This window comes from Anas acuta, chromosome 5 (genome assembly GCF_963932015.1).
Source record: "Anas acuta chromosome 5, bAnaAcu1.1, whole genome shotgun sequence".
Taxonomy (NCBI): domain Eukaryota; kingdom Metazoa; phylum Chordata; class Aves; order Anseriformes; family Anatidae; genus Anas; species Anas acuta.
Window position 1 is genome coordinate 36,660,754 of NC_088983.1, and position 12,752 is coordinate 36,673,505.

Sequence of the window (12,752 nt, forward strand, 5' to 3'; positions counted from 1 at the left end):
ATTCTGTTTGCGTTGTATTTTACAGTGTTTACAGTATTTCTCATCTTTCCTCTTGCATTTAAACCAAATGCTTCCCTCAGTTTTGTATGGGTAACCACCCGCCGAGTTTAGCCCTCTGTGTGAATGACGTGCTGGACAATGCTTCCTCGGACCGTCAGGCAGTCAGAGCTCCCTGGCACCGTACAGGCTGTAGCAGAGAAGCTTTCCCCATTCCTGGAGTCTTTCTGGGCCACAAATGCAAGAACCTGCTGTGAGTACAAGACTCAGGACATGAACTTCAGCTCTGCCAATATGCAGCTTTAATTAAGTTAAAGCTCCCACCTCAAAAAAGTCTCTTAATATGGCCATGCAAACATATGATAACAAGCTTTCCATAACAGACAAGATGTGTACTGGCTACTGCAGGAGTTGAAAAAGCTACAAAAGACAGTTTTAAGATAAAATGCTTGTGCAAGGCGAGAATGAAGGATCCTTGTTGGCTTTAATTCCATCCTCTGCTGTCAGGGACAGACAACATTCAGAAATGTGTTAGTGTATACACTGAGGAATAACAACATTTTTGGATTTCTGCAGACAGGATTCCTTTACAATTGTGTTTTTCTTAAGTGTTTCAGCAGTGACTTAGATGCCAATCGACGAACTTGAAAAGCACAAAACAGGTCAAGCATTACTATAGCTCCAGCGCTGCCACTTACTGCAAACTACGCAATGCCACTTCAAAGTGACAAGCTGTTAGCGTGCAAGGCTTCCTATCCTGCTCAAGTACAGAGTTCACATGCCTTCTGATGGCTTGGGAGTAAGAGGCTTCATTTTAATCACTTGTGGTGAACTACCAAGCAACGTTGCTATTCCGTTAGCAAGACATGCTGTTCACACAGGTCAAGAGCATTTTCAGTACTGAAGTGAGAGACGTGGTTCGTACGATGTTCCCAGCAGAAATCCTTCCTCCCCACCAAACTCTGCAAGGGTCATCACTAACCTGTCAGGGTTTGCTGCTCAAAGACTCCTGAGGCCTTCAATTTTTAAATAATGGAAGGGAAGCTAGGATAAAGGTGTCTTCAAAAGCAGCATTTACAGGGATCTTGACGCTGCCCCAGGTTGTTGGTATGAGCTTCCCCTGTAAACTACAGAATTCCTTTCCCATCATACTGCATCCCTTCCCCTCACCCCGCTATGTTATACACATCCTTAATCCTCACATCCAAGCAGATGTGGGGATTAATGATGACATTAGAGAGTGACTGATCTTCATACAGGCTGTTCACTCTCTCAGGTTGACAGCTTTTTCACGTTTTGTACTATGGGACTGTTTACTTTAGTGTCTGTTTACTTTCAGCTTGGAGGAAAGGTTGATTCCAGCTATGCTGAACTATTTTTCACACTTAGGTGAAAAGCTGAAAAATACTCATGAAGATTCCTTTTTGCAAGAGACAGACAATTTCCTTTTTTCCCAAAGAAGTAAGTTTTGGAGCATTTCTGGCTCTACAGTATTGTCCCTTAAACACAAGTGAAGTGAACTTTCACCGTCACTAAGATGCTTGTAGTCAAAAGCTGTCAACACCAACAGGGTACCTTCATACCTGAGTTCTTCTGTCCAGGGTTGACAGGTCATAGAAGTAGTCACTTCTAGCCCAAATTCACACAGAACTCACCAGGTTAACCTTCCTCCAGTTGCACTCACTGGGGTTCTGGAAGTACTCAGCTAACTTTGTGCTACTATTTGTATTTGTGTCTCTAGTGAAAGCTAAACAAAAATCTAACATACATATTGGACTATTTTTGCTGTCTGCCTCCCTGAAGGGAGAAGGGTATCAGTCTTAATACAAGCAAATATGAAACCTTTGCACAATAAATCCTTGACACAGATAATGGGCAAGATTATTGCACTCTCTCATCTTCCTTTTCAGGGAATGTTATTGAGAAAGCTATGGCAAAACAGCTGTGGCTTTATCTGGATTCCTCAGATTTTCTGGATCTCTTTCAGTCTGGTCTAAGACCTGGCCTCAGTACAAACACATACTCGGACTCACTGGTCAGACTTCTCGCAGTGGACAAAGACCAAACTTACATTTTTAGTTGACAGACTTAAAGCAGTTGGTGATACCAGCTTCTGCATACAGGGTTTAGGTTTTTTTCAGCTTCCCCAAACTACGAAGAGTAGTGCTCACATCACCACTGCATCTGGAGGAGTACTGGGAGCCTCCTTCAAACAACGCCGAGCAATTTGTCTTATGTTCCAGAAGGTGTGAAGAAAGAAGCTGCTGTGCCTGACCTCACCTGAAGGAGTTTGTTTTTCTGGCCCTATTGATCAAGAGTGCTCTTCTCACTGGTGGATGTCCCTCGTTCCCAACAGCCTGGAATAAAGCCTATATAAAGATGAACCCCAGAAGAATAAAGAGGCACCAGTAGGAAGGATTAGAAGAAGCAGGGCTTGCTTTGTCACTGAATACCACAACGGAAGGGCTTATTGCTCATGTGGTACTACTATACTGCTTGAGGTCATAGCAGGCAAGCTAACACACTGGCAGGGAACAAGGGAGATGAAGTACCTCTAATCCTTTCTCCAATCCACCTACAGTCTCCCATGTAGTAATTACAGCACAAGCTTCTGATCTAAACAAGAAGCAAGACACTAGCAAATCATGTTCCCTCGCCCTGCTCAAAACTAAGTCTCAGGAAAGCTCTAGTCACCACAGCTGCAAAGTGCTGCAGACTCCAGAGGTCTGTCAAAAAAAAAAAAAAAAAAAAGTAGTAGATAGCAACAAAGGCCCAGACCATGGCTGTTGCCATCCACACCCCAGGAAGTAGCTCAGTGATATCTAAATAGTTGCAAGACTATCAGCAAGTAGCAAGACTAGTAGCAAGGCAGAAGCATCCAGGGCAACTAGCTGTCAGGGATATTCTGGTTGAAGAGCAGCCTGTTCTGGAGAGAAAAGAAGGGAAAAGAAAACAAACAAAAAAAAAAGCCACCACCATTCTCCTCTCTCCTCCCTTGCACTCAGCAACTTCAGTCCGAAGAGCTATTCCAGGCAGCATCTGTCTTTGAAAGCACTGCAAAGTCCTACTTTTACCTAAAAAAAAACAATCTTGACATGTTGAACAATGCATCATTGCAGATCTTATAAGCTTCTTGGTCCATATCAGGAGGTAAATGATAATTGGAGGGGGAATTGAGTCTGAGAGAAATCCAGTGAAATTCAGCCATACAAATAGGAAGGGAAGAATTAGCAAAACTAATTTTATATCGCTTGATAGGACTCCAGGCAGATGCTAAGTTAGTTTAGGGCAACTGCTACCCAATAGAGAATGTCTGTTTTGATTGAAGAAATCCGGCCGACAGTCACATAAGGATTGGATTTGTAGGTGCATAAGAAATGGCTGCATACCTGGCCTGGCTACAAGATTTCACTGACCCTTGAAAATTAAAATGTGTCTACTGGTAAAGACACTAGCGTGACTGAATCAGGTTATTACTGCTGGTCTTGGTTTTGGCTGAATCTTGCCATGGCTAGCAGTATCACACATTTCTCTACTCAAGTCTTTCTGTACCCAGACAATGTTCCTCACTCTTGGCCTTTGCTCCCTTTCAATTCTCACCCCCTTAGATTCAGAGAGGTCCTATATGTTTAATCAGCTCTCTTCCAGTACCTACTTGGAAAACACTGAAACCTTTGAGAAAACCTTAAGCCATCTCTGCTCCTCCCAGCTGAAGTGTGCTGGCCCTTGTGCACAGAAAGACCACTTCCATAATCAACATTGAAAGATTCTTCCTTAGCAATTACATTCACATCTTGGAGATACAAGTGTTGTTACCAGCTCATGCACCAAGCATCTTCCTCCAGGGTTTATTCACGTGCCAGGCTGCTGGTTCATTCCCACCCCTCATCACTGTGCCAGCTCCTCCCCTCTTTCTCAGCTTGCCCAGCTTCCTATAACCTCTCTCATCCCAGTACCTTACAAACCCATACAAATTCTCCAGCCAATTTCTTATTCAGAATGCAAGCAAGTAGTAGTAGGAAGTTATTAAACAAGCCCTCAAAAGCCCTAATTGTACTCAGTAATCCTGCTCAATCTCTGGATACTACTTCAATCCCCAATCCTCTTTTACTAGTTACATCTCAAGTAATTGAGACGTATATTCCAGCCAGCAAATATCTTTGTTTTAACAAGACTTCTGAATCCAGGCTACAGAGAAATAAGTCAGTTCAATGTTGCCCTGTTTTTGATTCATCAAGCCAGATGACAAATTATAAATCCTGAAAGCAGATTTTATTTTCATTACTTTTCAGTGGCAGGGCAGGATATCCATAGCCTTGTTTCCCATCCCATCCCTAACATGCCTCTGGGTACCACCTAGCTGTTGGCCACTTGGCAGGGAAGCAATAACTCCGTTTCTTGCAGAGATCTTTCAGAAGCACCACACAATGTTGTTACATTTGAACATCAAGACAGTGCCAACAAAGCATGAGCGCTGCCTAAAATAAAAGTGGAGCAGGAAAGAGCAAGAAAAAGTAAACTTGAATTATCCCTAAGAAAATCCAAAATATCTGAAAACAAGAGTAAGATGCCCTGCAGAGAATCCATCTCCAGATTCAGCCTCCCTCCCCACGTACCCAGAGCCTGCTAAGAGCACAGGTATACTATGGCTTGCACAGGACTAGGACTCTCTGCAGTTCCCAAGTCTGGCTGTGAAGTCTCTGCCAAGGAGCTTCCTTCTTCCCTCTCCCCCCACCGCTGGAATTTCCTCATTTCTCAGCAGAGCCCAACACAAACTTCTTAGAAACGTTTGCAGGGTAATTCAGTCATCATTAATCCCTAGGAAAAAAAAAAAGGAGGGAAAGTTTCAATAGGTAAAGCCAGAGCCAGATTTTGAACACCTGTGAGCAAGGTTTAAAGGGAGGGAAGGTCTAAAGTTTGCACGCAAAGAAGCTGACAGCAATATTTGGCTCCAGGACGCAGATTTATATCCATTGCTTATTTCATCATTCTCCATGTCCATACCCAGAACTGGATTCTGCTACAGAGTATGAGGACTGCCTCGGAGCAAACAACTCCAGCTGAGCACTGTTCTTAAAAGGGAGTCACGTCAAGTCCTCTAAATCGGATGAATCCCAGGTTTGCAGGCAACAAATGGTCTTTTATGCAGTAACTTTCATGAGAAAGCCTTCAAGCAGGACCTGTGTACATCCTTGACTATGGAAAAAAGTTTCTTCAGAAGTGCCAAAAACGTAAGTATGGGTCCTTAAAAACTTGTTTCTGAATGATTTCCTAAGGAGCAATAAACAAAGCTGGAGGGGTACTTAGCAGAGTGCCTAGTCTCTCTCCCCAGATCACACCAAGCACTAATGATAGCTGCCTCAAACGCTTTTACTCCAACTAGTTCTCCCTTAACTGGCAAGGTCTGAAGGCTTGCAACACTTCAAGTGGCTAAATGCTTATTTAAGAAGCTCAGCTGAAGTGAGATCACCCCAAGGAACACAAACACAACATCCTCACAGAAACTCACTACAACTAACATGAATTTAGAGAAGATTTTTGTTTGAAGGTGGTTGTACTTCACAGGATAATTCATTTCAGGGGCCTGAACATCCTGTGGAAATGATGGCAGCTCTGATTTCTATATTTCTACGTAAAAAGGAGCTCTTGTCTAGTCGTGAGGGCATATCAGGCAGCAATAGTATTCCTTCTCCAGAACAGCACCCTGCAAGGATGAAGATCTAAAAGACTGGTTTTAGCTCAAAAATCAGGAGGTTGCTTTTTATAGTAGGATGCATAAGACATTATCAAGTCTTTGCAACATTTTATGTGCTTGATCATATTGTTTAATGGGTAGTAATTCACCCAAATTGATTAGAGGCATAGTAGGCACATAGCAGTAACAAACAAACAAGCATACCAAGAAGTCACTAGCTAATTAATCCTGGTTTTTCCTTTTTTTTTTTTTTTTAAACAGAAAACAGAAGTCTACTTTAACAACATAAGCTGCTTAAGACAAGTATTATTTTCAGATAAAATTATTCCCACATAGTACCGAAGAGTTCAGGCAGAAAGACACCATTAGTGATTTGGGGTAGCTCTACTGCTGCTGCTCGTACCAGGGGACAGATCTGTGACAACTAGATGACACCAAACTGCTCACCTCCATCTCAGCAGTTGTTAGCCAGGACTCCCCAAGAAAACAGAGTCAATACTCAGTGCAACATCTACCCAAAGGCAGCTGTACCCGGATGGATTCATGCAGGCAATGCACAGACAGGTTCACTTCAGCTAGCCTGTGACTTCCAGCTGTCATCTTGTCCCTGGGCATCTCACTCCATTTTCTATTTATAACCATTCCCCCGGCATAACTGTACTTTCTGATAAAGTTTGCTTTCTTCAGATGTACTGACTAGTGAGCCATGTATTTGCATACATGGACATTGTTTAAGGGTAATGCAAATGCTTATCTAAATATAGAAAGTACTTTCATTTTTTCCACAGTCAGATATTAAAGAATTAAACCAGTAGATAAGTTGCACAGAAGGCAATCCCTGCAAGAAATTACAGGGCAACAAGGAAATTTAACAAGGGAATCAGGCTGAGCCTTTTCCAACAGTTTGCTTATGGGAAGAGTTATTCTTATGGTCACTCTTAGTAGAACTTCTCACCTAGCTCTAGGCTTTCTGCTCCACACACTGAACCATCTGCACCGTGTTTGAGGACTAGATACGTGTGTGTCCTAACCTGAGAAAAATCAGGGTTCCATATATCAGGGATATATATTTTTTTCCAAAAATCAGGGTACCAAGAGGCTGGTATACCAGCCTCTTCAGCTTACCAAGCTTATGTTCTCCTTATCAAGAAGAGCAGAATGATGTTACCTGAGAAAGGTAAGTTATTTAGCCTAATGTAACAGAAACCCTGCAGCTTTTGGCTGTCTTAAGAACTATTTCACTTGGTGATAACAAGTGGCAGTAGCTTGGTATTCTAGCCTCAGAGGCTAACCATCAACAAGAAGCTTCAACTCTGCATACCACCCTGTTGCAACTGAGCATTTTAGGAAAAAGCACCTTACTCACAAAGAAAACTTGCATCAAAAACTGACCATTAGGGGCAATACTGGCAGAGCTTTAAAGGATAACAAGCAGAATGGAAAAGGCATGTAACATCAAATGAAAGTCTAGCACAAAAGTTGCAGAATATTTAACTGTGAAGGTCTCTCCTAATACTGCATGAGTTTTTCTAATAACGCTCATCAAAAAGACTGTTTTAATTACTCCCATCTCTAGCCAACCCAAATATGGTTTATCAGGAACAATCTGGTCGAGTCTTTCAGTCTGAGTCTCTTGTCCATGATCTTCTGTAAGATTTCATTCCTTGCACTTCACAATAAAGAGGAAACAACGCCAAAAATAAGCCTTTTTCCTTCTGAGATATTTTAGAAGCAGGGAGGACAGCACATCTAGTGCCAAGGCAGCTCACAGATAGCATCACACTCCTACCTCTTACCTCCCTCTGCTCCGTATGAACTTTACCATGGCAAGCATCTGCTTCTGCAACAAACCAATACAGCAATTAGCACGAGCTCTGTTTCAGACACTTAATGCTTATAAATACACAGCCCAGAATAACTGAGGAATACAGAAAACAGCAAGAGACAAGTGCCATTTCAAGCATTCTTTGATAACTTCTGTCAGCACTCTTCAGTCTTCAGGACTGGCTGCATCTGCAGGCAATGAGCAATCTCTTGTCACTCAACAAACCTACCCTTTGCACCAGGGCCCCGGGTGCTGGAGCATAGTGTTGAGGGGCTGGGCAACTTCTGTTTAGATTTTTTTTTTCCTATTGAGCACGTTCCTGCTCTTAAATCCAAGTGAGGACATACCTGACCCTGTAGCTTATTCTAGGTTTCAGTGAAACGCGGGGGTGATACTGGAAGACTTTCTTCCACGCCGTTGCCAACATGATGCAGACACCCCAGATATTTCCGCTCTTGTTTGAACTTTAAGGCAGGGATTCTCCCAGGTGCTGCGCAATATTTGAGCAATATAATTTAGGGTCCTGTTTAAGGATAAGAATGGCCAGGATCCCACCAAATGCAGCAGGATACATACTTGGCTGCTTCTTATGAAATAAAGACTTATTAAAAATATCAGTTTAAAACATCACCTGTTCACTTGGCCTAGCCTGAAAACATTCTTCATTAACTGGAAATTGCATTAGAAATTGCCAAACAGCTGTTTAACGGGATATACTGTAAGCATGATGTGCAGCTTCAGAGGGTTTTGCACTTCTAAGACTTCTTTTTGTCTGTGGACTACAGTGTATTTACCAGGAAAAGAGCTCCACCACATACCTGTAAGGCAGGCACTATTCCACTCTGGGTGAAAAGCTTCAGAAATGGTCAAGGTCACAGAACAAGCCAGTAGAAGATGAAACTAGCACAAGCTACCACCATTCTCCAGACACTCGATGCACGGGAAGCTACTCTCCCCCAGCCTCTGGCTGTGTTTATAGCTACTCACCAAAAGCACATCCAAGGCAAGGGCACAATAATGCATCACTGGGGTGAGAGGGAGCATTTCCTTAGCTCCTGGTGCCTGGAGCACTCTCCTCTTACCTCTGAGCGATTACAGCTGTGAAGGAAGCACAGGCTTCACTTATAAGCAATGCTTTTAGCTACAGAGAAACACTTGCTGATGCAGCCTGGCTACCTAACACAGGAGGTGGATGAACAACATGGAAAGAGGTGAATGAAGCTGCATTACTGTTCTAACCTCAGTGCAGCAAATGCCATTCAAGAGCAAAGAGTTAAGCAAGAACCCATCGCTGCTCTTGTAGATGGCTCCGGTGAGTGCTGCTCCAGGGGCAAGACAGACCAACACTGTGCATTGTGTGAGGCCTTTTACCTACCAAGGAAAGATTAGCTAGAAATATGCAAAAGGTGGCACAGAAGCTAGAGTTGAGTGAACACAGCTACGCTTACTGTGGCCTTGCGGACTTGCATGGGATTTTAAATTAGTATACACACAAGTTCTCTAAGGCCAACTGAGCAGAATTTGAGACTCAGCCCCACATAACTGTAGGAGTAACAAGCCACAGTTTTTTGTATAAAACCTAGTTATAACTTCATTAGTCTCTTACCCAAAGCCTTAAGACGTTAAATTTCAGTAGCAAAGGGGCAAGTTATTTCTTTATTAGCCTGCAAGGGCCTGCTCCCCCTCTACAACAGCTGGCACATTCCCCTCAAAGGAAAGGGGTCAAAACAGAGCAGAAATTCAACACTAACCTGATGCTCCAAGTTTGACAGAGAGACTTAGATAGTCCATATAACACTCTGGAGCTTTCCATCACATTTGACATGTTTACTCCTTGTCTGAAAGACTTTAAAATCCTCTTATGTTACCTAATCACATCCTGTGGCAAGCTGAAGATACTTGACATTCCTCCCCTCCCTTTCCCCCACCTTTGGGGCAAGCTCAGTGTAAACATGGCACCAACCCAACTACAGCAGCGCCAAGCACCACGTGGGATCCCAGAGGAGCACCCTGTGCCCTCTGAGAGGGTGGCACAGAACAGGACATCCAGGCACTGTCCCTTCTATCACCTAACTGGCCTACAAGATAGGAAGTGTTGGGAGAGATGATGAAGAACAGGTTTATTTTCTGTTCCAACAATGGCTCTCAGCTGCAAGTCTGGAAACAAGGCAGCTCCTTTGTAAAAGGAAAGTCACTCCTCCACCTAACTAGGAGCTGGAAAAGCATAAGGCTTTTCCAAAGCAAAGGTTTTTCCAAAACAAGCAGTGGGGCTGCACATGCAGAAAGGCAGAGACCTCCCCTTCAAATTCTTAATTTAAGAGGGGCAGACAAGAAAAGAGCCAGGAAAAGCAGCCAGTCTAATGTGGCATTAAATTCTCAGTAAGACTCACAGCTTGGCAGATAATCCCTTCGGACTGTTCCTGCCATGCAAATCTGCGGGACAAGCTGTTGACAATCAAGTTTGCTATACTTATGATGATGAAGTGGGACTGCTGCTAACATCATTCGCTTTCTCGGAGAACTGCATTCAGCTTCTGATAAGCCCAGAGTTGAAAATATCAGGCTTCAGGCATACACTTCTGTGGGAGATCAACAGCTACAGATGTTGATGGACGCACCCAAACCAGCTGCTCAATGCAGCTACAGAAGTTGCGTGCCAACTTAGCAACTGCTTGACCATCTCAGCATTGCTCCTCCGCATCCAGCACTGCAACGTCCACGGTCAGTATCAAACAGGGCTGACAGGGTAAACTCAGCAACACATCTGCAATCAAGCATGGTAACTGTGATAAAAACAGAAGCTGAAGAGTCCAATTCAGCACCTAATCACTGGAGTACAGACCTGCTGTAACAATGGTTGAGAGCCTCAAAGGATCTCCTCACCTGCTAAATCACATTCGGTTTCTGGACTTGTGCAGAAGCCTTATGAGTCTAGCGTAACTTATTTCTTATTTAGGCAATTCCACGTTGTACAAAATTAAGTTGTTAATATCTGTTGAGCCCCTCAGAGTTCTATCTGTGCCTGTGCAGAAGCATTACACGGGAAGGAAACTTTAGTACCAGGAAATACAGAGTGGCAGCAGGCACAAGGGGACTTAACTGCCCCATTGCAGAGACAGCACCCCAAGTTCGTTCAGCTTTGCCCTGTTCCCACTGAAGTAAAGGAACCACTGAACTGTGAGAAAGGCAAGATCAGACACGTATTTTGGTAGCTATACAACCACTGTATTAGTGTAGGACAAGGTATCCTTAAAACAACGTTCTTGCCAAACCTGCCACTAACTTCATTGAAGATTTACTCAAGATCCCAAGCATAGTAAAATGAAATCCTTCACTTCTTGGGACAAGGTCCTGACATGCTGGGGGAGCACCACTTCAAAGAACATAAGCTGAAGAGAAAAGACAAGCCCTCTTGCATTTTGGGCCCATTTTTGACCATGCTGAAGCTATTTAGGAGTTCTCTAACTTAAAACACAAACTGAGCAGCTTACCAGAACAAAGATTCCCCAGCCCACAAGTGCACGTAGATGTTTGAGACTGTCTTCAAACACCAGATGCATAACCCAATCTTTGTTCATTCAGGACAATTTACTAACTACTTCCACTGCTTTTATTAATTGCTTCCAAATGTAATTGCTCAATTTCCAGTTCAAAGCACCTTACATTAAGTACTAAAGAAAGCCATCTTTGGGACACCTTATCAGCATGTTGCACACCAACGTACGTACCTCCAATTGGCACAAGTGGCCACTTAATTACATCATTGGTCAGGCAGACTATTCAAGTGGAATTAAAGCATCTAATTACCTTTCCCCAACAACATACTGAATTAAAGTTGAACTACTACAAGATTATTAGAAGCCACAGTAAATTTAAAGATCAGATTTAAAGGCAAGAGTCTTGTGAGAAGTTTTGATCTTCAAAGCTCCTTAAGGCAGTTTTTCCTTTTGGTAGTAAGCAAGTTCAGACAGCCAATTATTCTGCCGAACACCTTTTTACCTTCTATAGCCACAGAAATATTGAACACCCCAGGTTTTACTCCTCAACAGTACAAGGAACAGCTTTAGGCAGCACACAGGCACTGGCATTCAGAGCTGAGCAGTTACTTTAGGAGATTAACCTAACTCTTAGGACAGCATTGCCATGGCTGATTTACCAATAGACAACCCAAAGCCCAAACGGCCTACCACTGCTGTTGCACTGCAGATAAAACACTGGGCATACCCCAAACCATCAGGTTTTACCTCATATTGCCAATGCAGTTCTGCACCATGTAATTCTGGAAGTCTGTCTTGGCTAACTCCCCATTTGAGTCTCACAGTGTCCGATTTTCCTAAAACCCAGGCTCCTACAGAAGGGAATACTGAAGCTCTTCACCAGTGAGCTCCCCAGAGAAGGTTTATTCCCAGCCTAAAAAGGCAAAAGTACCCCTGATCTCACTTCTGGAATGCCTGGTATTCTGCAACATTTAAATAATTCGTGTTTGGAAGTATTTCCTGGATTTTTCCCATTGCTCCTCTTCACCCAGCTGCAGCATAGCTGTTTCACCAGGACGCATACCTCCTGCTACCTCCTGCAGCCCCACAGCACGGGAGGTTGGTGCTCTAGGTAACCAGCCTGCTGCTTCTTGCACGGCTGAAGCCACTAGAGGGCATTGACATTTGCTCTGAAGATAGGGTTCAGTGCAAGAGACAGGCCTTGCACTGCACTTCTTAGGGATGTCAGAGACTTTGATGCTGCCTTTCCCTACTCAAAGCCCTTGTCTACTGCTGCACAGCCACCTTAATGCAAGATTTGCACCTTTAGCGTACATCAGTGATTTCACAGAAGGACAGAAACCAGATCAACACGTATCTTCTCACCCCTGCACACCACTGTGTACACTGGTCAAGTCTTTCCCATCCCAGTTCAATTTTCTGGTAATTTGGAAAGCTGACAGGATTTCTGAGCATTCTCCTCCCCATCTGCAGACAGCAACGCTATCGTTTTCCCTTCTAGACTAAGTTAGCACTGCTACATGTTCCAGACCTACTTTCCTCATTCTCATCAAGTGCCTCGTTCACAGTTGCAGGGCGAATGCTTTAACGCAGTGTGTTTACATACACCCATGACAGATTTTCACTTTCGCATGCCGCAGACCTAAACAAGGAGAACTGAAGGCCGACTGACACTCCTGCGCTCAGAAATAACAAGCAGCAGATGAGCAGAGAAGCCCTGCGCTCCGCCGAACCATCT

General features: G+C 43.6%; 1 protein-coding gene across 3 annotated transcripts in view; it reads right to left on the reverse strand.

Annotated features, from left to right (window-relative positions):
* The window catches only part of SMOC1 (SPARC related modular calcium binding 1), a 141,898-nt gene that overhangs the window by 96,799 nt on the left and 32,347 nt on the right, over nt 1-12,752 (reverse strand). Inside the window, exon 1 of one of the 3 annotated variants that reach the window (XM_068684149.1) lies at nt 8,336-8,488. The exons of the other annotated variants lie outside the window; for them this stretch is intronic. The gene's annotated coding sequence lies outside the window, so the exon portion shown is untranslated. Of the gene's footprint in view, nt 1-8,335; nt 8,489-12,752 lie in introns of those variants that run through there. 3 annotated transcript variants of the gene reach the window in all.